This window comes from Hylobates moloch, unplaced genomic scaffold (genome assembly GCF_009828535.3).
Source record: "Hylobates moloch isolate HMO894 unplaced genomic scaffold, HMol_V3 SCAFFOLD_5, whole genome shotgun sequence".
Classification (NCBI taxonomy): Eukaryota; Metazoa; Chordata; class Mammalia; order Primates; family Hylobatidae; genus Hylobates; species Hylobates moloch.
This window is the reverse complement of record NW_026652280.1, coordinates 140,846,839-140,873,784: the sequence shown is the minus strand read 5'-3', so window position 1 is coordinate 140,873,784 and position 26,946 is coordinate 140,846,839. Positions and strand designations below refer to the sequence as shown.

General features: G+C 38.2%; 1 protein-coding gene across 2 annotated transcripts in view; it reads right to left on the bottom strand.

Moving 5' to 3' along the window:
- The window catches only part of DDAH1 (dimethylarginine dimethylaminohydrolase 1), a 272,971-nt gene that overhangs the window by 172,335 nt on the left and 73,690 nt on the right, over window positions 1-26,946 (bottom strand). The window contains exon 1 of one of the 2 annotated variants that reach the window (XM_058439624.1): window positions 17,295-17,342. The exons of the other annotated variant lie outside the window; for it this stretch is intronic. The gene's annotated coding sequence lies outside the window, so the exon portion shown is untranslated. Of the gene's footprint in view, window positions 1-17,294; window positions 17,343-26,946 lie in introns of those variants that run through there. 2 annotated transcript variants of the gene reach the window in all.

Here is a 26,946-nt window from a genome sequence, read left to right as displayed (position 1 = left end):
AGACTTATTCACTAACGGAATGGGAAAAACCCACCCCCATGATTCAATAACTTCCCATTGGGTTCTTCTCACAACATATGGGGATTATGGGAACTACAATTCAAGATGATATTCAGGTAGGGACACAACCAAACCGTATCATTATCCTTTCAGTTGTATCCTTCCTATTGTGACATAATGTTTCTTGAATTTTATAATATTGTCCGCCTTACTGCAATAGTGTTCAGATCCTCATTAGAAGTGGTCATTGACGGGTAAGTTGGAGATCAGGGAAGAGGTTTGGCATTGTCAGACAAGACTAATGAATATCAATTGATAAAGAATGGGTTGTTAATATTATGGGGGATAGTCTAAAGCATATTACATTACTGTATAATGCTGTATTCTATATAATTGTATATTACTTTACAATATTCTAGAAATATGGTGAAATACATGCTTTAAAAGAAATTATATTTTTATTGCCTTTTGAAAGTTTACATTTAATTTTTATTTTACTTTATTTTGCATTTTGCTTTTAAAAGATTAATGATTTGCTATAGCCCAAGAGGTAGTAGGTGAAAAGCTTAAAGTAGTTAATAATCTGAGATTATTTTTCCTCCCTTCTGTTTTTCTTTTATAAAGACACCAGAAGGAAATTAAATGCTTAATTAAATAAAACAAATTAGGCACTAATATTACCACAATTGGGGTTTGCACCACTAATTGCTTATTGAGTATTACAACAGTGTTCACACAGTTTGAAAGTAGAGTGGTTTTGGCCACATATCAAAACAGGCAGTGTTATAACAGTTCCAGATGTTATGGTAACAGGCACTCTGGAGGTGGGGTCAATGTGAGCATTATCAGAACACTAGACAATTAGATATTGCTAGTTCAGTTTGCTGGGCCTTGTCTTGATCCCTTTAGGGTGAAAATGGTGCTTCCAGCTTCCATCTGTTTGGCCCTGCTTGGGAGAGAGTCATGTTGGGCCAGGCTAATCACATGTTCTAGAAGAGGTCACAAAATTCTGATTTGGGAATTTTTATAAACGACTATGCCCATCTTACACATACTGAAATCTAAGAAGATAATATTTCCTGGTCACGTTTTTCTGAAGCAGACATTCAATTAAATTCAAAGAGCACATGTCTGCTCTCATAGGAACAACTATGAGCAATTAAAAGAGAAACAGAACGAGTGACAAAACAGCTCCTTCTTCAGAAGAGTGGGAGAAGTAACCCACTGTGGATGGTTCAACACTTCTGTCAGTAGGTAAAACTGTGACAAAGTCAACATTGACCTTAGAAATTCTCCTATGTGCCCCTGCTCCACCCCACACACTGTTAGCAGTTCCCTATCCCTGCATCACCTCTCTGAGCACAGGCTTAAACTGCTCCCTTCCACACCAAAATATATGTGCTCTGGAGTTCATTTTGTCAGATTCCTCTTAAGCTTCTAATAAAACCTAATAAACCTATTCAGGATAGGATCTCAGATGAAAATAACTTTCCAATTCAGTACTTTTATATTAAGTGACTAAGTGTGGTAGATACTGTGGCTAACGATCTGATTAAGAAATGGTTTCTCTATTCATCATTTTAAAAATCAGGAACAGGAAGGTGCGGTGGCTCATACCTATAATCCCAGCACTTTGGGAGGCCGAAGCTGGCGGATCACCTGAGGACAGGAGTTTGAGACCAGCCTGACCAACATGGTGAAACCCCATCTCTACTAAAAATACAAAAAGTAGCCGGGTGTGGTGGCGAGTACTTGTAATCCCAGCTACTCAGGGGACTAAGGCACGAGAATCACTTGAATTGGGGAGATGGAGGTTGCAGTGACCCAAGATCGTGCCACAGCACTCCAACCTGGGCAATAGAGCAAGACTCTGTCTCAAAAATAAATAAATAAATTAATTAATTAAATTAAAATGTAAAATCAGAAACAACTGGAAAGCCCTACAACAAAAGAGTAGTTAAATACATCAAGGTATATCCATACCTGTGGGATATTCTGTAGTCATTAAAAATAATGCTTTTGAAAATAATGTTTTAGTACGATCACAGTTTTACTTTAATGACATGTATAGGAGAAAATGCTTAATAAAATATAATAGTAACATTTGTTATCTTGAAGAAGTGGGCTTATAGGTGATTTTTGTTTTCTTTAAAATTTTATGTATTTTCCAATTTTTCTTTAAGAAGCATATACTTCACAAAATAATAAAAATCATTTCTTTGGGTTTTTGGTTTTTTTTTTTTTTTTGAGATGGAGTCTTGCTTTGTCACCCAGGCTGGAGTGCAGTGGTACAATCTCAGCTCACTGCAGCCTCCGCCTCCCAGGTTGAAGTGATTCTCCTGCCCTAGCCTCCCAAGTAGCTGACAGGCGTGTGCCACCACACCCAGCTACTTTTTGTATTTTTAGTACAGATGGGATTTCACCATGTTGACCAGGCTGGTCTCGAACTCCTGGCCTCAGGTGATCTGCCTGCCTCAGCCTCCCACAGTGTCGAGACTACAGATGTGAGCCACCTACCCAGCCTAAAGACAATTTCTCTCTGAAGGAGTTATGTCTAGTCCAAATTAAAAGATTGAAAACAAATTATTAATACATTATAAGTGTTATAGTTACATACAAGATGTTATGAGAACAACTACCCATATGGATATCACTTAATATGATACCACCCCCAATGATTTCTCAAAAATCTTTTTTACACATTATAAACCAGCTAGTTTATTACTTTGTAGTAAGATATAGAACTTTTACCATGCACACTGAAATACCTATGTCATCATGAACAGTACTTTTCTTCCTAGAGGCAGTTACATGGAAAACCAGGTTATTATCAGGTTATTTAATGAGTGTGAAATCCCAACAAGAGGAGACTAACTTTAAGACCCATAGCTCATCGATGAAGGCTGGGGGCACACTTTCCCACCACAGGAACACCTTAGCCTCCAGGAAGCTTACTGACTCTTCCCTCCTCGTCTTGGTCTGGCTGAGCACTGTCACTGGTCAGTCACTTCCTGCAGCCATATAGTCTGGCCAGCTTGGCCTAAGAGCTGTATCTCTGCTCACTGGTTTGTGTTGTTACCGCCACTGTTAATAACAGTTAAGGTTCTGAAGGGGGTACATCAGTTGCCCCCATGTACCAACTAGAAGACACAATAATCCTGTTAGTTTGTTCTCCCAAACCCACCCCACTCAAGTTTATCAGGTAATATGCTCCGTAAGGTTCTTTCCAACTCCGTTAGCACATGCATAGATTACCTATAAATTTACCTAACATAACCTACTTCCTACTCAGGATTGAGGTTTTAAAGTTTTGTTTTCCCACTTTCTTGATCGGTGATTACCAACCATGTAAGAGTTAATGAAACCAATTCTGTATCACCACTGAAACCAAGACAGAGATACCAAGTGATATGTATTTTTCAAATCAATAGTATTTTATTCTCTATAATGTAAAAAAACAAGAAGATGCAGTCCTCAACTTAGTACTCAATACTAGGAAGGGTTAATTTGTCAAAAAATGTCTTTCAACAGTAGAAAATGTTGCTTTCCAATTGAAAAACAAAACTGGTATTGCAATCATGTAATAATGATAAAATTACAGAAAAAAACATATTCGGACTGAGCCACAGCAGTCACACCACACCAGAATTTTGCCTGTAACAAAACAGTGAATTTTGTCTCAAAAAGTAGGTAAGGTCCATGCTGGCTATAAACTTCAATCCCAGACCCAATAAATGAGGATGAAATACATAGTGCATGCTTAACAGACATTATATATACATCAACCATTCTTTAATGCCCTTCACTAGGGTTTTGAGGGATGGAGGGATGAAATGTGGATGGACATGTGCACTCACAAAGGCAGAATTTTCTTCCAATTATAAAAATTCATACATGTGACCCTTTACTATGTCTTGGGCAATAGCTAAGATTTTATCTGTGAAAATCCACCTTTGAAAATCACAACAAAAATCAATAGGAAATGATTTAATATAAAATATATAAATTTCTTAGGATGAGGACTTTCACAGAAAAGGAAGAAGGGGACAACAATAAAAATGAATTTTTGGCTGGGCATGGTGGCTCATGCCTGTAATCCCAACACTTTGGGAGGCCGAGGTGGGCAGATCACCTGAGGTCAGGATTTCGAGGCCAGCCTGGCCAACATGGTCAAACCCCATCTCTACTAAAAAACTGGGCGTGGTGGCACATGCCTATAGTCCCAGCTACTCGGAAGGCTTAGGCAGGAAAACCGCTTGAACCTGGGAGGCAGAGATTACAGTGAGCCAAGATCGTGCCACTGCATTCCAGCCTGGGCAATGGAGCGAGACTATCTCAAAAAAAAAAAAAAAGAATTCTCTTAAAAAATAACGTTCCCCTTATTTTGTCCCCTTATTTTGACCAACACTCAAAAATAAATCTGTACAAAACTAGGAGCACAGAAGAGAACCAGAGAGGATGTTACATTGTAAAGTCTTAGAACCTACCCTAAACTTCTGCCCTCATCAAGACCCTCATCTACAGATTTGCCTTTCGTGAACTTCAAAACCTGATTGGCTCACTCTCCCCAGTAAAAAATCTTTAGTATTTTAAGGAAAGGTACAGTTAACAATTTCTTACCCAAAATATTTGATGCTAGATGTAACATTTTTTGGATTTTAGGAAGATAATGTGGTGAGTATATCTGTTTATGTAACACCCCCAGTGGGTCCTGGGCAGCCACCCATAATCAAATGTACTAATATTTCCATTAAGTGAGATGAATGGGGACTATAACGCTTCACATCAATTTTGGCCACCAAATTTTGTTACTAAAACTTTTGCTTTTCAGAGAGCCCTTTGGATTTCTGAATTGCAGACCATGGATCGCGGACCTGTATGAGAAAAGTGGGGACTCAGTGCTACAGCCTGTGAAAGATGCATCTTCTGTTATCTAGTCTCAACTCATTAAGCCCAACACTTGCTCTGATTGTAGAAGTCATAAAGCTAATTTCAATTCAGAATAGAGCATATGATCATATTTGATCATAGATACACACTCCAGGAGTGAAAGTTGTCTAATGCTGTGTCTTAAAGACACAGTGCCTAAGGGGCTGGGGTTGTTTTGAAGGAGGAGGAAATGTTATAAACCCAGTTTGCAAACATTTAAAGAATATCAAGAAATATGTGGGCCATCTAGGTAGAAGTAATATTAATAGAGCTGGCAAAAATGCACTTCTCAGTACATTTTAAAGGTTGCCTCTAGGCCAAAGATTTCTTAATCTCTCTTGGAAGAATACTGGCGGCAAGTGACCAAAAGGCCGTGGTTTCAGAACTTAACTGTAAAACTGCTGAGTTTATTGATAGATAGCTGGTTCAGGATAAATTTTATCTATCTACCTATTTATTTATGTTTAATATATAATATATTTATATGTATTATATATATTTTTTCAACTTTGTGGTATAATGAATTATGCGTAATGTCTGAGGTCATATTGCATACCACTGAGGGCAAGTAGCAATTTCCATAAAGTGACAGATAAGCGGTTTTAGGGGGAAAAATGCTGCCAAGGATGATTCATTTGAAATCAATCTTGACAGTTTTCCTGCTGATGAGGCTGATGGAAGGACTAGAACAAAGGTTAAATTCTTTACTTCTAGGAAACTGTGCTCTGTGTTTAAGGCTTGGTCCTCTGAGCTCTGCTAGTCCATCAAGACTAGCATGTGCATACAAGATCTACAGTCAGACTAACCATGCAGAGCTTTTGATAGAAAAAGGAATTTCTCCACAGTTCTACAAACAGTGCATTTGATAATGCATGTCGATTTAATGATGCAAACTGTAAATGTAAATTCCACATTAATCCCTAAAAATAATGGTTTAACAATCATTATCACCATCTCTCTCAGTAACCCTATCACCAGAACCACCAAAATGTAGAAGGTGGCTGATTTGACCTCCTATATGCCTTTTCAGCCTCTTTCTGGAAACATAAAGGCTGAAACATAGCTCTAGAGCAAAAGCAGGTGAGCAATTTAAGGGACACATGTACTCTGAGTCATTGGAAGCTGGCTATTTTGAACATTTCATCAACTGCTTTCACATAATACTAAACCCTTCTTAGTAACTGATACAGGTTACTGTGTGCTATGAATAGCATACCAGAGCTTCAGTAACTTTATTTTTTGATGTTAAACTCACATTACATCAGCATGCTATAGATTCCCGTCTTCATCACACTAAAATAATTATTACCTGTTTAATATCATATAATGCTGTGTGGGTGCCACAGAAAATAAGGATACTCAGGTCCTGCCTTTTGGGACCTAACAATTTTCTACAGATAATGACAATGACAACACAGAAAGACACATAAGCCATATGATAAACAATTGCATGAACTAGGTAAAGCATCATATTAAGAACAAATAAAAGAGTTAGCTTAGGTAGTTTTTTTTTAATGAGTAAAGAGGCAATTATAGAAGCAAACCACAGGAGAACCACTGGCTTTTAAATGAGCTTAATTAATTATTTAATTAAGATAGTGTTTCCTGGAGGAGGACAAATCCAGAAATTTTGCAGATTTGGTAACTGCAGAATAACTAAAATCCTAGACTGGGAGAAATATTCCAGGACTCCTATCATTTTTATCCCCAAACTTTACAAGAAATGGCATCAGAACTAAAATCCTGCAAATTTTGTTGGATTTACATTTTGCCTTCAGCCACATGTAAGATCAAATGTGCTATTTACATTGCGATTAGTGCCAGGATTTTGCTCAAATGTATACTCAGGCTTGTGACTATGCTCATTACTATAGAAAATGGCACTAACACATTAAATATATCAATGGACGCATTTAAATAGCATCCATAGGACAAAGTCAATGGACTCTGAAAGCAAACTATTATGAAGCCATGTTTATGCAAGCATGTCTAAATAGGTGGGGTTCAAGCATTTATTTTGTCTGTTTTGTTCAGAGTGAACTTAATTAACAAAAGATGGGCTTATCTCTGAAGTCTGCCTCACTAGTGGCCTATTGACACAAATGAAGCCCACCAAAATCAACCCCTTTAGCTTGGGAAGTGAATTATTTTGGCTAGAAACTGTTAGATTTTTCTGGAAATTTCACATTTTAAAAGAAAATCTTTGAGAAAGACACATGAGAAAGACATCTAACTACAAAGTGGTTGAGTTTGCCCTGCTGTCACTCTTGCTCTCTTGCAAGCAAATGTGGATCTGAGGTTTGAGCTGAAGACTCACTTCTGTGGGGTGATTTTCATAGATATAGAACTTACTACCACAATGCCTAAGAAATGTGGTTTTCAGGAGATAAGGATGAAAATCCACTGGATTGCAAGCTGTCATCCATGCTTTAGGATATGAGAAGTAAAATGCTCTTAAACAGAGGAGATTGTCAAAGAGCTACCTTATTATGGGAATACTCACCAGAGTTTTCAAACCACACACACACAAATCTGCAAAATTGAAAGCCTTCCAAAAAATCAAAAGGCTCAGGGAGAATTGTCCTGACAGAATTCAGCTTTTACAAGTCAATCTGAGGCTGAATTATACTCTTAAAATGCAGAGTTAGAATCCTCCTGCAAGGCACTTTTCCTAAGCCTTGGTTAGGATTTTATTATAGGGTACTACAATGTTCTGTCTTTAAAACTTCAGCTAGACTACATATTTATTCATTCATTCAACCATCAAATGCTTACTGGATGCCAGCATTGGAGATGCAAAATGGATATGCTATGGCCCCTGAACTTCTCGAGTCTGATAGAAAGGACAAGCACATAGAGAATCTCAATGGTGTGCAATAAATACAGGGTGATATTAGAAAAAGAACACTCACTTTAATTTGGAAAAGCATCATCAAAAGGAAGAAATAGAAGGGTAGTGCAGGCAATGAAAATAGCATTTAAAAAGGCATGGAGGTAGAGAAAGAAAAGCACTTTGGGGTCATGGCAAAACAGCTCAAAATGAGCAGATGTGGGTAGAGAGATAGGCTGAAGCCTGATGACCAGAGTCTTTGAATAAGATATTTTGAATTTTGGATTTTACCCTGAAACTAGAATTCTTTGATAGATATTAAACAGAAATAAAATGATCAGAACTACATAAGGACAATGCTCTGGGGCAGTATGATATAGTGTCCGTAAAACAATTGGATGTTTAATTGGCCAAAGTAGGTTGTGAGAAAAGTTACATTTGTGTTCTTGGAAGAGACATTAACCTTCTTCAAATGGATGACTGGATCTTTTTCTCAGTAGTTGCTCTCCTTGTACTTAGGACCTCCAACCAAGGGAAGTTGAAGGAGAAGGTGTTACTCTCAGGCACCATCTGAGCATTATTGAGAGTGCTTGAGAACTTGTGGTTATCATCTTTCAGCTGAATACATGTCATGTGGGCACTTCCAGCTCTGCTGGCAGTAGCCAATGCAGATCCAAGAAAAGGGCAGTAACAGTAAGAACTGCCTACACTGTCATGGCGGTTATTAAAGAGCTGACTGGGAAAGCTATTTAATACATCTGCTCCTACTCTTTCATCTTGTTCAAATTGTGCCTGCATCAAATGTAAACTTCTGCTTTAGTTATTCTGCTAGTCAGCCATCTTCTTTCAACATAATCAGTATCTTTCTTCTTTGAATATAGTCTTATTTTTCCAAATGAAATGTTTTTGTTATTAAATGTTTTTGTTTTATTACTTTAAAAAAGTAAATTTTATTTATTTAATTCCTTGAACTGGTAGCACCTTCACATAGTTCAGGCATCAAAAAGTATAAAAAGACATACAGCAATGTCTCCTTTCCTCCCCTATTCTCTATCTGCCTATCCCCACAAAACAGGTAACCAATATTATCAGTTTCTCATTTACACTTCCCAAGATTTAAAAAATATATATGCAAGCCAGTACAAGTATATTCTCTATATTTTCTCTTCTTTTTTTTTTACTCCCATTGCAGTACACATTGGCACTCTTTTCTCCCCCACTTAAAAATAAATCTTGGAGGCTAGATGCAGTGGCTTACACCTATGATCCCAGCACTTTGGGAAGCTGAGGCAAGCAGATCACTGGAGGTCAGGAGTTCGAGACCAGCCTGACCAACATGGTGAAACCCCATCTCTACTAAAAATACAAAAAATTAGCCAGGTGTAGTGGTGCACACCTGTAATCGCAGCTACTCAGGAGGCTGAGGCAGGCAAATCACTTGGACCCAGAGGCAGAGGTTGCAGTGAGCTGAGATTGCACCACTGGACTCCAGCCTGGGTGACAGAACAAGACTCTGTCTCAAAATAATAATAATAATAATAATAATAATAATAATAATAATAATAATAAATATTGGAGACTGTATTAGTCAGCTCAGACTGCCATAACAAAATACTATAGATTGTGTGGCTTAAACAACGGAAATTAATTTTCTTACAGTTCTGGAGGCTGAAAGTCCAAGATCAGGGCACCAGCATGGTCAGATTCTGGTGAGGGCTCTCTTCCTGGTTTTCAGATGGCTTTCTTCTTGCTATGTCCTAACATGGCAGATAGAGAACCAGCAAGCTTTCTGGCATCTATTCTTATAAAGGCACTAATCACATCATGAGGGTCCCACACTCATAACCTCATCTAACCCCAATTACATCCCAAAGGCCTCATCTCCAAATATCATCATCATATTGAGGGTTAGGACTTAAACACATGAATTTTGAGGGAGACATGAACATTCATTTCCTAATAGAGATCTTTCCATATAGACACATAAAGAGCTTCCCTATTCTTTTTTGCAGTTGCACAGTATACTACTGTGGCATCAAATACCCTTAATGTCAAAACTGGGAAAACTGAAGCTGTCCTTAATCTTTTTTTTTGCTAATAGGATCTGCAGAAAGAAAGTTAGAGAGCTAGAGTCCTAGAGACTGAAAGGTGATGTTTCTGATGAGGCTAGACATAAACTGGAATTATATTCTGATGACTGGTGAAAAAGTATTAAAACTCAGGCAACATGTTCAGTGTATATTCATTAGCATGTCTTACATCCTCAAAATTTCAGCATTCTGAATCAAATGCAGTTGAATTTGCTAATATGAAGATGCTGACTGCATTTGAAAATGCAAATTAATAAAGACATACAGCTATGAAATGTATTTTTGTCATGTCACTACTTATAAACAATAGTCAACTTGCACCCAGCTGTTACTTACCAGGCATGTTATACAGGCCATTCTAGCCATTCTAAACATGTTTAGTGGAAGTTCTGAGAAAATGTTAGCATAGAAGATTTAGTGGTCTTTGTGAATAAAGTTAAAATGGTTATTCAGACCAGAAAAGGGAAAGAACTAAGGAACAAAGAAGGGAAAAAGAGTATGACCACAAAATATGCTTGGACAACCCTACTGAAAGCAAAAATAATAGGGTGTGTGGTATTCCAGCAGCCTGAGCTATCACTACCTGAAGGAAGAGAAGGCAGAGACAGCATAAATGTTTGCAAAATATGGCTGAAATTAGATTCAGGGATAAGGAGGAGGGAAAAATCAATCATGGAATTAGGGTTTCAAGCCTAGGTGACTTGGTAAAAGAGTAACACTGTTGGCTGAGATAAGGTGGAAGATATTTGGAGTGGGGTAAGAGTTTATTTTACTATACATTTTCTTTGGGGGCTAGTGGGACATGTAGGTTAAAATTATCAGCAGGCAATTAACAGAGGTTGAAGAAAAGAATTTGTTGGTGGTTTCAAGGAGTATTTATGAGAATCAGAGAGAGAGGGAGAGAAGGAAGGACAGAATGATAGAGACCACTCACATTTAGAGGTAGAAGGGAAAAGATGGACATTGAAGGAAAGAGGAATGGTTAAAGGGAGAGGAGGCAAACCCAGGTAATGAGGTTACAAAAACCAAGGAAGCAGGATGCAGTTAACTGTGTCAAATACTGGAAGACAAAGTTATGAACCCCCAATATAGTATTTTAGGAGACAGAATCAGATTTTAAGACATTAGGTAATGAGTTGAACAGTGACATGGTAAAATTAAAAAATATTTTATATTGATGGTTTTTTGAAATGATCATGGAGGGAAGAAGAAAGACAGGATTATGATATTATTCCATATTTATATTCCACTTCAGAGTAACAGAGCACTTTCCCAAACATGATCTCACTTGATACTGTTTCAAGAGGTAGGCTTGTGGTGTATAAGTGGAGAAAGATGCAATGAAGAGAGATAGTTGAAAATGCAAACAGAAGATGAAGGAATGAAAGAAGTTAGTTTTCTAAGGAGGTGGAAGAGGGAAGAATTTAGTGCTGGAAAAGACTAGGAATACCTCTAATTTTGAGACAGAAAAGAAGAAAAAGTGAGTTTGTGAAGATATAGGAAGAATTTGAGGTAAAAATAGTTTAGAAAGATTCATCACTAAAAAACCTGAAAGTAATCAAGGTAACCTTGAATTGAGGGCTGAACTGACAGGAGAAATGTGAAACGAGTGGGAAAATAATGATGTTGGCATAAAAAGTCAAAACACTGACTCTTCACCCAGTCACAAGCTCTCCATATCTCTAACACAGCATAATAGTTATCCCACTAATGTAATGATGAGTGGTCATTGAACCACTGGAGACAAGGGCAAACAGTTCAATGTCTTAAATAAACCTAGCAAAGCCATTAAGCAAAGTTCATTCACTATGCAATCCAATTTATAAGTCTGCTTTGAGTACCACTCCCCCAAGCCCATGCTACAGGAAGGAAAAGCATTAAGCAATCTATTAAAATAATGTTTTCCAACAGGACAAGACAGCCTACAATTTTTCAACCAATAGGGATGTTAGTCTGTGGTCCAGCCTCTAGTCACTCTCTTTAGAAAGTTCTGCTTTCTCTAAGATAATGCCCAAATGTTTATAACTTCCTTCTTTAAATAGTATGCATATTAAGAAATAAATTTAAGTCTGTAGTCTGCGAGATAACACAAGTGGGGGACAAAATTATGACAGGCTTCCCTTCCTGGCTGAGCAGTCCATGTGACATATCTGCTCAGGGCTCATGGCATCTCAGCCAGACATTCTGATATTCTGGCCTCTTGGCTCCTTGAGCCAACTCTACCATTAAAATATTAATTTCTCTATTATAACTCATCGAAGGTAAAGGTTATGAGTTTTGCTTGCCCAATATACTTCCCTCTATTCTAATGACAACAGTAACATGTACTCTTTTTTTTTTTTTTTTGAGACAGTCTTGCTCTGTTGCCTAGGCTGGAGTGCAGTGGTGTGATCTCCACTCACTGCAACTTCTGCCTCCCAGGCTCAAGCGATCCTCCCACCTCAGTCTCCCAAGTAGCTGGGACTACAAGCATGTGCCATCACGCCCAGCTAGTTTTTTTTGTATTTCTGTAGAGATGAGGTTTCACTACGTTAGCCAGGCTGGTCTCAAGCTCCTAACATGTCGTGTGCTCTTAATTGGGCCAATTATATTACTCCATCTTCCTGGCTTGGTGATTGGCTTAGGGAAGAGTACGTGACCTAAACTGATTCAATGCAAGTGATTCTTAGGATTGTTTTCAGACTGCAGACAAAGACAAAGAAATCCTCTTTCTTTGCTGGTAGAACTGCTGTTAGGATGAGATGAGAGATCATAGTTGCTAGGATTCATGTTCCCCATGGCATGGAGAAAGCTCATCTGCAAAGAGAACTGGAAACATACATCAGAAATAGAGAGTATAAGCCCTAAAAGTGTACTTGCCACTGAGTCCAGACGTCCATAGGACCAGCTGTCCACATTCTGTGTTTGGGTGACATCAGCCAGCAAATTCTCTTTTTTGTGTGATCAAGTTGGAATTCTATCATTTGCAAAGTAGCCCAACTTGTACACAGAATGTCTTATACTTACAAGGTGCACAATAAACATATATTGGTTATCTGGTTGGTTTGATGTCAGTGTTTTTTCTGTATCTTTTGCTTCTGTACTTTGTAGTCTACACTCTTATTCTCAATAAGGCTTGTTCAAAACAAAGTCTGCAGTTTGCCTGTAATAACTAGGTGCCCTAACCCCCTATACTGGCATGAGGAATATGTCTGTGTTTCAGTTTCCTAATTTATAAAATATGGCAAATAATAACAGCAGCTACTTATTTAGTATCTACTAAATTTCAGGTGCTGGTCTAACACTTAACATATATTATCCTAATTCTTACGGCAACTTTATGAGACATGCATAATGATCCTCATTTTGTGGACGAGGAAGCTGAGATGCAAATGAGATTAAATGAAGTGACCAAAGTAATACAGCTTGACTGGCAGAATTCAGATTCATACCCAGGCTTGTCTGAGTCTGTGTTCTTTTGAATGTCCTATGATGTCCTACTTATTCAAAAAGCTTTTGTGTGTGTAATAAGATAATGCAGGTAAAATTGCTCTAAAAATAGAAAATGTTCAGAAATCATTCTCTAATTAACAATCAAAAAATGTAAAAATGGACTCAAATATTAACAAGGAAGACTTAGGTTAAGGGGAACATTGTGACTACCCAAATTGTGGCATTAGAAACAGTAATAGAAAAAAATAAATGCTGAATCTCATATAAATGTGAAATTTTATGAAGAGGGAAAGTGCAGCCAGGATTCTGTTCCATTTCTGAAATCTCAGTAAAACTCAAAAGAACATAGGTAAGCATTGCTAAGCTAGGGAGAACTAGATCTCACTTCTCATTTTCCTCGTTGGACCACTGATATCAGCATGTGGAATTTCCTTTGTGGTCCTGTTGATGGACTGTATTTATAAAATAATGAACATTCTGACTTACAGATCTGAATGGCAATATCAGTAGTGTTTAAAATGAACAAACATATATACTTACACTATGTAACATCAAGATATATATAAACCTAATTTTTTTATAAGTTTAACTGAAAGAAACATAAGGCCAAGTCTGTGTGTTAAATGACATTCTGTAGTAAAACCCTTATGCTTTTCAGCTTGTAATTACTCTTTCAAACAATTTCAAGGGAACCAACCACATTATGAACTGTCTGTTTTATGTCCATTTTCTTCATTAGACTATGAGTGCTTTGGATACATAAACTGTGCCCTACATGTCTTCTTACCCCTAGAATCTAGCATAGATAAAACTTGGCATACGTCATGAAGGGTTGCATTATCACTTTATGGGTCCTGGAAACTTTTGCCTTCCTGGGCCCCTTCCTTCATTAAAAAATATTTAAAATTATATTTTATGATCATGCTGGTATGAAAATGAATATATTAATATTATATATACTTCCTTTGACCTAAAATTTTCTTTTTCTTCTGATTTTAAAATAATTTGTTTCTTCTGACTTTAAAAGACTGTTTTTATAGGCCTCTAAAAGTATTGTGGGCCCCAGGTGCTATGCCTACCTTGCTTAGGGATAAGTCAGTCAAGTCCTATGTGTTAAATATATTTTTGTTGACTGAATGAAATGAATAAATGACTTAAAGTTAACTTGGTGGTAGTGTTTCTTAGAGCTTCTATTTTGGCGTGACTTCCAGCTTAAAAAATTTTTCAAAAGCAACTAATTAATAAAATCACCACGACATACTAATATTCATTTAATCTGAAGCCAACTATTGAAATTTAGTACTGTAAACAAAATTGAAACCCAAGGGCAGTGTAGAAGGCTGTCAAAGTAGCAAAATAAATATTTTAAAATAATATCAGAGGTTGCTCCAATACTGAACAAACATAGCACACCTCTTAAATAGAGGAATTTAAATATTTTCTTTTTAAAATTCTGACATTCCAAAAGAGTCAGTTCAGAAGGTAGATACTTTAAAAAATGTGGGTTTATACTTGGAGCCACATGGTTATTGACTAGAATGTAGTTAAGCATGTGCCTGGAACGCTAGACCTGCTGCCTTTCACAACATTACTTTTGGAACTCAGCATCTCTCCACTGTTGCTTCCAGAGACAGCTTTTTAAAATGGAAAATTGATTGATGAAATCTTAGGCATGAATACATGCTAACACATCTAATAAATTAAAACACTGTCATTTTATAAGAAGGTTTATTGGCTAACTGTGTATTTCTAGTAATTCAAAGTCTAGTGTTTAATTTACAGAATGAAATGCAGAAATCAATTACTTGGTCAGTAGTAAGGTGAAATCGATGTTCAAAAGTATGTTTTGGGATGCCACTAGGCTGACTTATCCACTGACTTAAAATGGAGAAGGTCATATCTGAGCAGTTTTTTCCACCTTCTGAATGTATTGAACAATGTCCAGAATATGAGGAAGCATCTGTGCATTGTCTGGATGAGGTTGTGTGCTGATTAATATCTAGACAATAATTCAGATTTGCCCTTCCAAAAAGGATATCACACATATAAAGTAGTCCAAGTATTTATAGGATGGGCATTTACCAGAACAGCTCTTAAAGGCTACATAATAAAATTGCATTAAGGCTGCCTAACTTAATTAACCATAGATACTGAAATGAATTCAGCTAATGGATTCTGCTTCCCCAAAGAGTACTCTCTCTTAATAATAATTTTAAAAGCAAAAACATGTTTTTCCTTCTCTTTTTCATAATATGTAGCCACCTGACCAAGAGTAGGGTTGGGAGAGAGACTGTCCCTACCACCCAGGAGACAGCAGGAGGGAGAGGTCATCTAGTGATCACACTTCTGCTTCTCCTCTCCAAGGGCAAAGGGCTGCCTCAGCAGCTGTCACATCCTGCTGCCCTTTGAAACAGAAAACCAGTCTAGAGTTTCACACTTATCTCCTGCTTTGCATTACCAAATTGGCAGTCTTGCTAGACCCTAGTAAATGCCTTTCATAGACAAAGGTGGTGAACGCTCCAGGGAATGGTGAATGGGGAGGGCATTTGTGTTTGGGAAGCGGCAGTACCTGGTTCAGCTGTCTGCCATCCATCAGATGGTTCTGCAGATGAAACAAGCACAGAGGAGGAAGAGAACACACAAGGTCACTTGGTCTATCTCAGGCAGGCAGGCAGAATCCTGTCTTTGTGTACGGTGAACCATAGAGTCTTGTGAGGAGGTTGCTAGTCATACAAAGGCACATCATGAAGAAGTTCAAAGATCCCCATTGTGGACTCACAAATCACAGTTACTCAACTCGCCTTCTGGTCAGACTAGCCCCTGTTTTCTCACGTTTCCCATACAACGTCCTGCTTTTGCCATCTTACTGCTCATTAGCAGTTCCAGCAGAGGGCAGGCGGGGGAAAGGAGAGGAGTTGTGTATTATAGCCAAAGATCTCTTCTGAACGTGTTAAGGCAAATTTTCTGGATTACTTAGAGCAACAGATGCCTTTCTGTCCAAATTTTTATTTATTTATTTATTTATTTTATTGTCTATCTGTCTGTATAGGTATTTCTAGTTTTCAGGGTCTCCTCTCTCAAGGAATTTACAATCCGGCTTGGGAAAGCAAAATGAAGACACATGAAATAATGAGAAAGCCATGCCATAAAGCTATCCCTGTTATTCCAAGCAAAGTCATGGGTTTGAAGAGAGGAAGAGAGGTCTTCATGCACTGAAGTTGGTGATAGCATTTGTACATTAAAAATGTAAATTGAAGTCAATCATTAGTGCAGAGAAGTGAGACTCAGCAAATGGGCAGATGTAATTGTTGAAAATTCTCTAAACAGGCTTGGGTAGCAGTCCCATAGAGAGGACTTGTAGGCATCCAGTGAGAATGTGGTTTTTGTAAGACAAAGGTCTCACTGGATCTCAGTACCAAGCCTTTGCCATGATCAGCTGGAGTGAAGGGGCTGGGACACCGAAGATTGGTTGGCATTCCGGGAGGAAAAATATTCAGTATCTTTCCATATCATTCATTAAGGTCTGTGTGACAATGTCATGAGCAATTCACTACTGGGAGGTCTTCATCAGATAAACAGGGCTGCAAAATTCATGGCCAAGGAATGTAGGCTGAAGAGACACTCCCAGCCACAGCTGCTACCTGAACACCCAGAGCTGGCTGGGAACCAAGGAGACATGCTGAAACCAGGAGCCTCAGCGACCAGTGGCAATGTTACAGACGCTTAATCCTGAAATGAAAAGTAATTGCTTCTGGCTTAAAGAATAAAGGAAAAACAAGATCAGCCTTGGCTGGATTACATTTTTTTAAAATACAACCATGCTAAAGACCAGGTTCTGCTACTTGCCTGGTATTTGAAAATGTGAGGAAATGGATGTTTTCTGTCAACGTAATTTAAATCTATCCAGGAGTATTGACATATAAGAACACTTGAATGCGAGTACACTTTGGTTAATATAATTAAATCAAATGTGTTTACTTTTAGCTGTAAAGGACATCTAAAATTTAACTTACCTAATATAAATTTAGGTCTTTCTTGAAAATAGCTCTTGCTTTGTATTTTGAAGCATTTCCTACTGAAAAGTCTTGGTCAAAGCTACCAGAGCTCCTTTTCCGTACAGATGAAACTGCAAATGGAGAAATATGGAAGAAGAGAGAGGGGAAAGGCATTTTAATACCTCTAATATATTTCTGTGATGAAATAGTCTTCTCTAGAGAGAAGAGAATTCATGGAAATTCACTAAGGAAGAGCCGCAAGTTTAAGTTATTGTTAGAATAATAGAAAGATGACTTTAACCCACAACTGAGTAAGTAATATTTGTGTTCTTACTTGTTTACCCCTCAAGACCTACAGAATGGCAAATGTCAGGAGATGTTCTGTATATATAGAGTTGGTATTTTCCTTGAAAGCAAGAGAGCAATGACACAGAGTAAAAACAAAGTAAGAATAAGAGGAAAACAAATCTTTCCTTTCTAGTTCCAATTTTTAAGTTATATGTATTAATTTAAGACATTTGTAGCAGACTTACAATGATGTACAGCAAATTAATTGAATTATATCTTGTATCCTAGAACTGAAGCTGCTTTGTTTCTTGTTAGGTTGAGTCATATGAAATTGTCTACACAAATAGCAATTTCATATAATTTAACCTAATACCATAAACCTTCACAGGAATTCATCAACCAATAATAATCAGTAAGAAATAAAACCTAGCTGGTTCTCCTGCCATCATTCTGCATGAACCCTAATATTATAAAGCTAATATAACATATACTATCTTCTTGCAGGCCTTAACATTGAGGACATTCTGCATAAAGGAACAAAGGCTATTTACAGACAATGTTCACAGTTTGTTTCTGGTTCATTAATTCAAAACAGAAAAAAAATAATTCTTATACCAGAAATGTTTTGGATACCACCAGGATGACTTAACCTAGCAGAATAGCACAATGACTGACAATTGTGTCTGCTTCTTGTGAGCTCAGACTGATGAACAACTGGAAGGCCAGCCACAGGCCCGATAACCTGATGCACAGTGATCACAAACATAAGGACTTATTTAAATAAAAGGTGTCACAGCTCCTGAGGTAAAGAAACAGCCACAAATAGCCCTAAGAATGCAAAAAATGGCTGTGAGTTGTACTCTCTATTGGTATTATAATACACAGCTGGTGACCCAAAAACCCATGGTATTTCCAAAGGCGAGGGACTACGGTACTTAGTAACACTATGCAGATTTAAAAAGAAAAGACAGCAGTCCTTTTTACAGCAGTGCTCTATCATTCTCTGCCAAGAAAGGGTACTAACTGTTAAACTGGCCCCAATTCTCTTTTTCACATCGAACATGATTCAGATGTTAACTTGGTTTCCATTATCATTACAGAAAATTTTTAGATAATCTTTCTGGTCTTGCAAAATACAATAATGTCCAAAGGAAATATAAATTTAAAGTATAATGTGAACATACATTTTAACTGAGATACACAATGATTGCAAACATTTAAATGATTAGGAAGTACATATTTATGGTATGTTGAATGCAATTTTAAGTCAAATATGATACTTGCAGATTTAAGGCAATCTGTTCTCTACATAAAAAATAAGATTATAAAATTTAACATAATTATACTAATGCAATTTCTCATGTTATATATTATTAAATCATCAATGACACATTTTCTTTAAACACCAGATGACCTTGAGAGAAGCAAAGTTCTTTCTTCCCCCTGAGATTTCAAGTAAAGAGTCATCCTTTACTACTTGCATTTTGCTTTCTGGTGATGGAACTAGAATTACTGACAATTCGAATATAATTACCAGCATCTCTCTGGGTGAACTAACCCCCTAGTGTCTTAAAACTTGCCTTCCAAAAGGAAATATATCTCTTCAAATTATACTTCATTAAAAGTGAAGCTTAACAAGCCTTTAAAATACAGTCTTAAAGTGATTTCATTCTCCCCATCTCCTCGCCAGTATTTCCCTTCCTCTCTAAGCATCCTTCTCTTCTCCTTCTCCAGGGTGAATTTTGAAGAGATTCTGAGGGATACCCAACAGGACTATAGCAGTGACTTCCCTCAAGGATTGCTTCATCCAAGCCAGCAGGTAGGGCCTGTAAAGGACTTCACATACGACATTTGGAAAATACAGTAATCAGAGTAAACCTAGGAAGTTTTCCAGAATTGCTCTAATATCAACCTTTATTTCATTTCTTTTAAAGACAATTGATTATTTAAAGCAAAAACAATAAAACTTATCGTGGAGCTGTTAACTTATGTATAAGTATGACGATAGTGCAAAGAACATATTGGAAAACAGAAAATTTGCTTTTATAGGTTTTTTATACTACACATGTAGTGATGTGAAATCATAGTAGATTCTGCTAAGCTAAGGATGCACATTTCAATCCCTAGATCACCCAAAATAAAACAACAACATATAGTTTTCAAGCCAATAGAGGGAATAAAACGAAATATTAAAAAATTTTCGAGCCCTGTGTGGTGGCTCATGCCTATAATCCCAGCACTTTGAGAGGCTGAGGTGGGCAGATCACTTGAGGTCAGGAGTTTGAGACTAGCATGGACAACGTGATGAAACCCTATCTCTACCAAAAAAATACAAAAATTAGCCGGAGGTAGTGGCGTACGCCTGTAGTCCCAGTTACTTGGGAAGCTGAGGTGGGAGAATCACTTAAACCCAGGAGGTGGAGGTTGCAGTGAGCAGAGATCGCGCCACTGCCTTCCAGCCTGGGCGACAAAGTGAGACCCTGTCTCAAAAAAATAAAAATAAAAATAATAAAATATTCTCAACAAATTCAACAGAAGGAAGAAAAGGAGAAACAAAGGAACAACAAGAGACAAAACAAAACAAATAGATGGGAGAAAATAAATAGCAAAATAGTAGCTGTAACCTCAACACCGAACAAAACATTCCAATTAACAGGCAGAGATTATCAAACTGAATAAAAAAATAAGAACTAATGCTATAAAGTTTATAAGAGACATGCTTTATGTATAAAGCATAAGTATAAACAAGTTAGAAGTAAAAGGGATAAAAAAGAATACATATATTTTTAATTTCATTGATCTACTTGTCTGTCTTTTTACTATACCACAATAACTTTATTAATGTATCTTGAATGTAACAAGATCCCTAAGTAATTCATATATACATTAAATTTAAGAAATAATAAGTAGATAGCCCTTTGAGGTATTTAGCAATGATAAAAAGAAACTTCTTGAGGCTGGGTGCGGTGGCTCATGCCTGTATTCCCAGCATTTTGGGAGGCCAAGGCGGGCAGATCACAAGGTCAGGAGTTTGAGACCAGCTGGCCAATATGTTGAAACTCCATCTCTACTAAAAAATACAAAAAAATTAGCTGGGCATGGTGGTGCATGCCTGTAATCCCACCTACTCCGGAGGCCGAGGCAGGAGAATTGCTTGAATCCAGGAGGCGGAGGTTGCAGTGAGCCAAGATCGCACCACTGCACTCCAGCCTGGGCAACAGAGACTCCATCTCAAAAAAAAAGAAACTGGCCGGGCGCGGTGGCTCACGCCTGTAATCCCAGCACTTTGGGAGGCCAAGGCAGGCAGATCACGAGGTCAGGAGATCGAGACAATCCTGACTAACACAGTGAAACCCCGTCTCTACTAAAAATACAAAAAATTAGCCGGGCGAGGTGGCGGGCGCCTGTAGTCCCAGCTACTCGGGAGGCTGAGGCAGAATGGCGTGAACCCCGGGGGGCGGAGCTTGCAGTGAGCCGAGATCGCGCCACTGCACTCCAGCCTGGGCGACAGCGAGACTCTGTCTAAAAAAAAAAAAAAAAAAAGAAACTTTTTGAATTGTTACCAATTAGAGAGGAATATTAAGTATTGATTAAGCCACTTACCTAAGGTTACAGAAGTAGACCAGATTCCAGATTTCCTGACTCCCAGACTATTGAAATGTCTACCAAAAACTCAGCTTTATAATTAAGTTTTACTCACTCAATAATAGGCAAGGAAAAAACTAATTTCTATTTACCCACATATTTACCACTTCTAGCACTAGTCTTTTTTTATGTTAATCTGAGTTTCTATCTGGTATCATTTCCTTTAGCCTGAAGAACTTTCTTTAATATTTCTTATAGTCTATGTGTACCATTGATACATTTGGTTTTTGCTTGGCAGTGTTTTTCTTCTTCCCCTTCCCCCCTCTCTCTCTCTCTTCTTTTCTTTTCTTTCCTTCCTTCCTTCCCTCCTTCCTCTTTCTTTCTCTTTCTTTCTTTCCCTTTCTTCCTTTCTCTTTTTCTTTTTCTCTTTCTTTCTTTCTTTCTCTCTCTCTTTCTTTCTTTCCCTCCCTTCCTTCCTTCCTTCCTTCCTTCCTTCCTTCCTTCCTTCCTTCCTTCCTTCCTTCCTTCTTCCTTCCTTCCTTCCTTCCTTCCTTCCTTCCTTCCTTCCTTCCTTCTTTTCCTTTCTCTCTCCCTTCTTCCCTTCCCTTCCCATTTTCTCTTTTCTTTCTTTCATTTTTTAAGGGATCTTTATCTTTCACTAGGTTTCTCATTCCAGGTTGACAGGTTTTATTTCTTTTAGCACCTTAAAGGTGTTATTCAATTCTCTTTTGGCCTATTGATAAATCAGCATTATTGTTCTCCTGGGTCTTGTGCAGAATGGGTCTTTTCCTCATACTGCTATTAAGACTTTTTCTTTGATCCTTGGCTTTCATAAACTTGGTTATAATGTACCCAGGAGTGGTCTTCTTTGTTTTTTTATCCTGCATGGGGTTTATTCAGATTCTTAGCTTATGGGTTAGTATTTTTCACCAAATTGGGAATTTTTTCAGCTATCACTTCTTCAAATATATTTTCTGCCCCAATTTCTCTTTCATCTTTTTCTGGAACTCCAGTTTCACAGATGTTAGGCCACCTCATACTATTCCACAAGTCAGTGAAGCGCTGTTCATTTTTTTCAGTGCTTTTTTCTCTATGTGCTTCAGCTGAGATTATTTGTATTGCCCTGTCTTCAATGTCACTATTTTTTTTCTTCTATGGAATCTATTTTGCTGTTAAGCTCATTTAGTGATTTTTTTTTCATTTTAGGTATTACATTTTTCAGTTCTAGAATTTCTAGCTGGTTTTCTTTTATAATTTCCATTTTTTCTAGTGAGAATTTCTATTTATTGGAGTCCATATTTTCTTTAAAATTTTAAACATATTTATAAGAGTTGTTTTAAAGCCTTTGCTTGCTAATTTTAACATATCTGCTATCTCTGCGTATGTTTCTATTGACTTAAAAAAATCTATTGTGGTCATGCCTCTTCACATATCTAATAATTTTTGAATTGTATGCCAGACATTAAATGCTACATTATCAGTTCTTGATTTAAAGAGTGTTAAGTTTTGTTATGTTAATTTACTAGTGGATAAGCTTAATTTTTACAAAGCTGTTTTTAAACTTTATTTGGATGAACTTAGTATAGCCTTGAGTCCAGGGCTAGAGTAGCCCTTCTCCTACTGCCTGGCCTTTCTGGATTCTTCACTGAAAACCCCAGGGAATCACTGAGAACACCTCCACTCAGAACATCTACATCTCCAGTTTTGTGCACCCTCTGGAATCTCCGTCCAGCTTACAGCTCCCCAGTAGCTATTTGCCACCAGACTTTGTAGAGACTCACTCAGAAAGTGAGAAGCTTAGCATTTGTCCAAAGACTTTCTACTACCCATATGCAGATTTCTGGACCTGTTTCTCTGTGCAGCTTTCTCTTTATTATCCTGACCTACAAATTCCAACCACCTCAACAGCCCTGAACTGTGATTTCTGCCTCCTCAGAACAGTAAAGCAACCATTATCAACTTGGGCTCCACTTTGCTGTGCCTCCAGGAGAAAAGACAAGGTGACCAAGGGTTTCATCTCATGCGTTTCCCTTTTCCCAGGGATCAAAGTTCAACACTGGGTGAATTCCAGTGTCTGAAAACAGTTGCTCCATATATTTTGTCCAGTTTTACAGCTATTTATGGCAAGAGGGCTGGTACTAGTAACTTCATCAAAGCCAGAAGCAGAAGTCCTTCACACTGGATATTTTTGCTCATCATCTCCTGTTTGAAATTCTCCCTTATTTTTACTACTCTAATTTTTTAGATTAGATTTAGATTTTCCTCCTAAATTTCTTATTATTCCTTCACTATCTTCTCCTCCTCTTTATCCTTTAACCATGCTTCCCATGCCTAAATTATATCCATTCTTTAAGACCCAAGGTTTCTCCATAAAGCTTCTCCAGTCCCCTACACTGGAATTTATGCCAGGTATAAGAATATATGAACATATATGAACATACCTAACACTTTATTGGCACTGCTTCAGAGAGCACTTTGCACTTTCTGCCTTTTGAATGATCATGTCACTTCCATATTGTAAACTCTTTGAAGACATGGACAATGTCTAATTTATCATTGTTTCTTCCACAGAGCTTAACACAGTATTCCTCTATTCAGCTTTAATTCTGATATGGTGCTACTGGTGGTTGCCCAACAACGAGAGGAAACATTTGCTGACTACACCCCATGCACTCTGCTAGATGCTCTGCACATGTTATCTTGCTTAATTCTTGAGAATGATACTGAAAAGTAAACACAACCAAATGACAACAAAGCCAATGGCTCTGACTGAGATCACACATGCTTAACTGCTGGAATTTCAGTTCTTTGAATCCCTTCCTTTCTCCTGGGAAAATGTGACACTTTTGAGGACCTCATTGCTGCCCCTTGCTTGTCACTGCCATCGTTGCCCCCTTCTCAGGTCCCTCTGGCTTGAGCCTGGTGAGAGGCTGCTTCCCATATTAGTACCTCCCTAAGAAGTTTTTCCTGTGGCACCACCACCACTGCTGCTTCCACCTATCCCCGCCACCACCACCATTGCCATTGTTTCTGCAGTGCTGCAGCAACTGGTACAGGGCTGCTCCAGGCCAGGCAGTTTCTCACTGCAGCCTGGCCTGCATTAAAGAGTCCTCTTTTGCTGCTTCTCTTCTGGGTTCTCCAGAGACAGCCCTGCCTCTCCTGCCTCCTACCACCTCTGTCTGCAGAGCCATGGGGATGCCCTGGAGGAGTCACACTACCAGAACACTCCGTGCCTCTGCCTGCCTTTGTCTCCTAGAGTCAGATCTGCTTCTCCTTCAGCCAGATTTTCTCACTATCCATATCTACCAGTCAGTAGACTGATGTCCCCCTGGTGGTGGATCTCATTGAACAAGGACTCAGTAAATTGTTCAGTGTTTGCTAAGAACTTTTTATGTGTGTGGAATCCTACTAATTGTCAAGAAAGAAGTTAAAAAAAAAATCAACAACCAAATTAATAATTTAAAAACAAACATTTTGTTCGATAAGAGTTCCTTGCTTTAAAAAGGTTGAAATATATTAGACTATATAGATGTTCTTTATCTTTTTGTTTGTTCGTTTGTTTGAAATGGAGTTTCACTCTTGTTGCCCAAGCTGGAGTGCAATGGTGCGGTCTCAGCTCACTGCAATCTCTGCCTCCTGGGTTCAAGTGATGCTCCTTCCTCAGCCTCCTGAGTTGCTGAGATTACAGGTATGCGCCACCAGGCTAACTTTTTGTATTTTTAGTAAAAATGGGTTTTCACCATGTTAGCCAGGCGGGTCTTGAACTCCTGACCTCAAGTGATCCACCCACCTTGGCCTCCCAAAGTGCTGAGAATACAGGCATGAGCCACTGCGCCCGGCTGATGTTGTTTAAAGTTCATTTATCTATCTGTCTGTCTGTCTATCTATCTATCTATCTATCTATCTATCTATCTATCTATCTATACTAAGCCCATGAAGGTACCAGGTTCTGCTCCCAGTACTTGGAATACAAGATAGACAGGATGCCTGCTATCATGGAGCTTCCAATAAACACACAAACTAACATCACCTACCGATAAGTACAATATTGGACAGTGGTAAGTGATGAGAAGAAAAAAAGCAGGAAGATGGGATAGGAAATAGTGGCAGGAAAACATGAGATAGGGAGGTGAGGGAAGATCTCTGAGGTGACATCTGGGCTAAGTGACAGGTGATGATGGGGGGAAAGGGCAGTCTAGGGAGGGAGAACTTCAGTATTGCTGGAATGTGACGATCCAGGAGGTGAATCACAGGGGATGCGGTCAGACAGACTAACCCAGATCAGGTAGGGCTTACAAGTCCGCAGTAAAGAGTTTGGATTTTATTATAAATTCAGGGAAAGCATTGGAAGGTTTCAAACAGGACTGGCATGCTGTGATGATATTGCTCAGAGATCGCTTTGGCTGCATTGTAGGCTGCATTGTAGGGAAGCAAGAGCATAAGACCTCAAGACTCTAAGACCCATTAGGAGCTGTCATAACCTAAGTAAGAGATGATGGCTCTATAACTCCACGAAGTAAATGTGTGTTTTATTAGATCATGCCCTCTGTTGATAGCCCACTGGACAAGATACTGGATCTACTGTATAACAAAACTAGATGACACGGTCATTGGCCTCAAAGACCTTTCTGTAATTCAATGGAGATGACAGGTAAAATTAAAGAGAACAAAGGGTGATAACTTATTGAGGCAATAAAAAGTTGGCAGAGATGAGCAGGCTCTCAACAATAGTCTTTGGCTGTGATAAAATCACCTGTTTCACTCTTCTGAATCACCATAGTGCTACAGAAGAACCAAGAAAACCATCATTCAGATTTTGAATCACAGTAACATAACCAAGCAAACTACAAGCAAAGTATGAATATGATTGTCACATATTTGCTGAGCACTTAGAATGTTCCAGACATTCTAAGTGCTCATGCTCTAAATGAGTCATTTAATCCCCAGAACAACACTGAGACAGCGATTATCATCCCCATCTTCTAGATGAAAAAATCACAGCTTAGGACATGGTGACTTGACCACTGTTACATATGCTAAAAAGCATGAGAACCCATCCTCAAACCCTGACTAGTCTGCTCCCAAACCCAAGTTTATAAGGATGATGGCAGTGTTTCCCAGGGTTGCCTGATAATAAGAACTATCTGTGGCACTCGTTAAAAATACAAATACCTATCCTCATTCCCTACCCCATGCCAGACCCACTGAATCAGAATTTCCAGGGAGGGGTCTGGTAAGCTATTTCTTTTAACAATCGCCCTCAATGATTTTTTTTTTTTTTTTTTTTGAGACGGAGTTTCACTCTTGTTGCCCAGGCTGGAGTGCAACGGCGTGATCTCAGCTCACTGCAACCTCTGTCTCCTGGATTAAAGCCTGCCTCAGCCTCCTGAGTAGCTGAGATTATAGGCACACGCCACCATGCCCGGCTGATTTTTTTTATTTTTAGCAGAGACAGAGTTGCACCATGTTGGTCAGGCTGGTCTCCTGACCTCAGGTGATCCACCTGCCTTGGCCTCCCAAAGCCAAATATTATTATTACCATATTATCTTTTTCTTAATATCATAATTATTCTTATTATATGTCTTACACCAGAGTAGGTCATACCTAACAAAAAAGAAACACAGATAAATGGAGAATATAATACAGAAGAACAATCAAGGCAGGTGATAGCAGACACTTCTAGGAAGAAGTAAGTTTTGAGCTGAATTTTAGAAGGCCTGCTAGGAGGGAAAAAGTATTTCATTAAAGAAAGGCATGAAAGAGACAAGAATAAGAGACTCAGGTGCATATAGTACT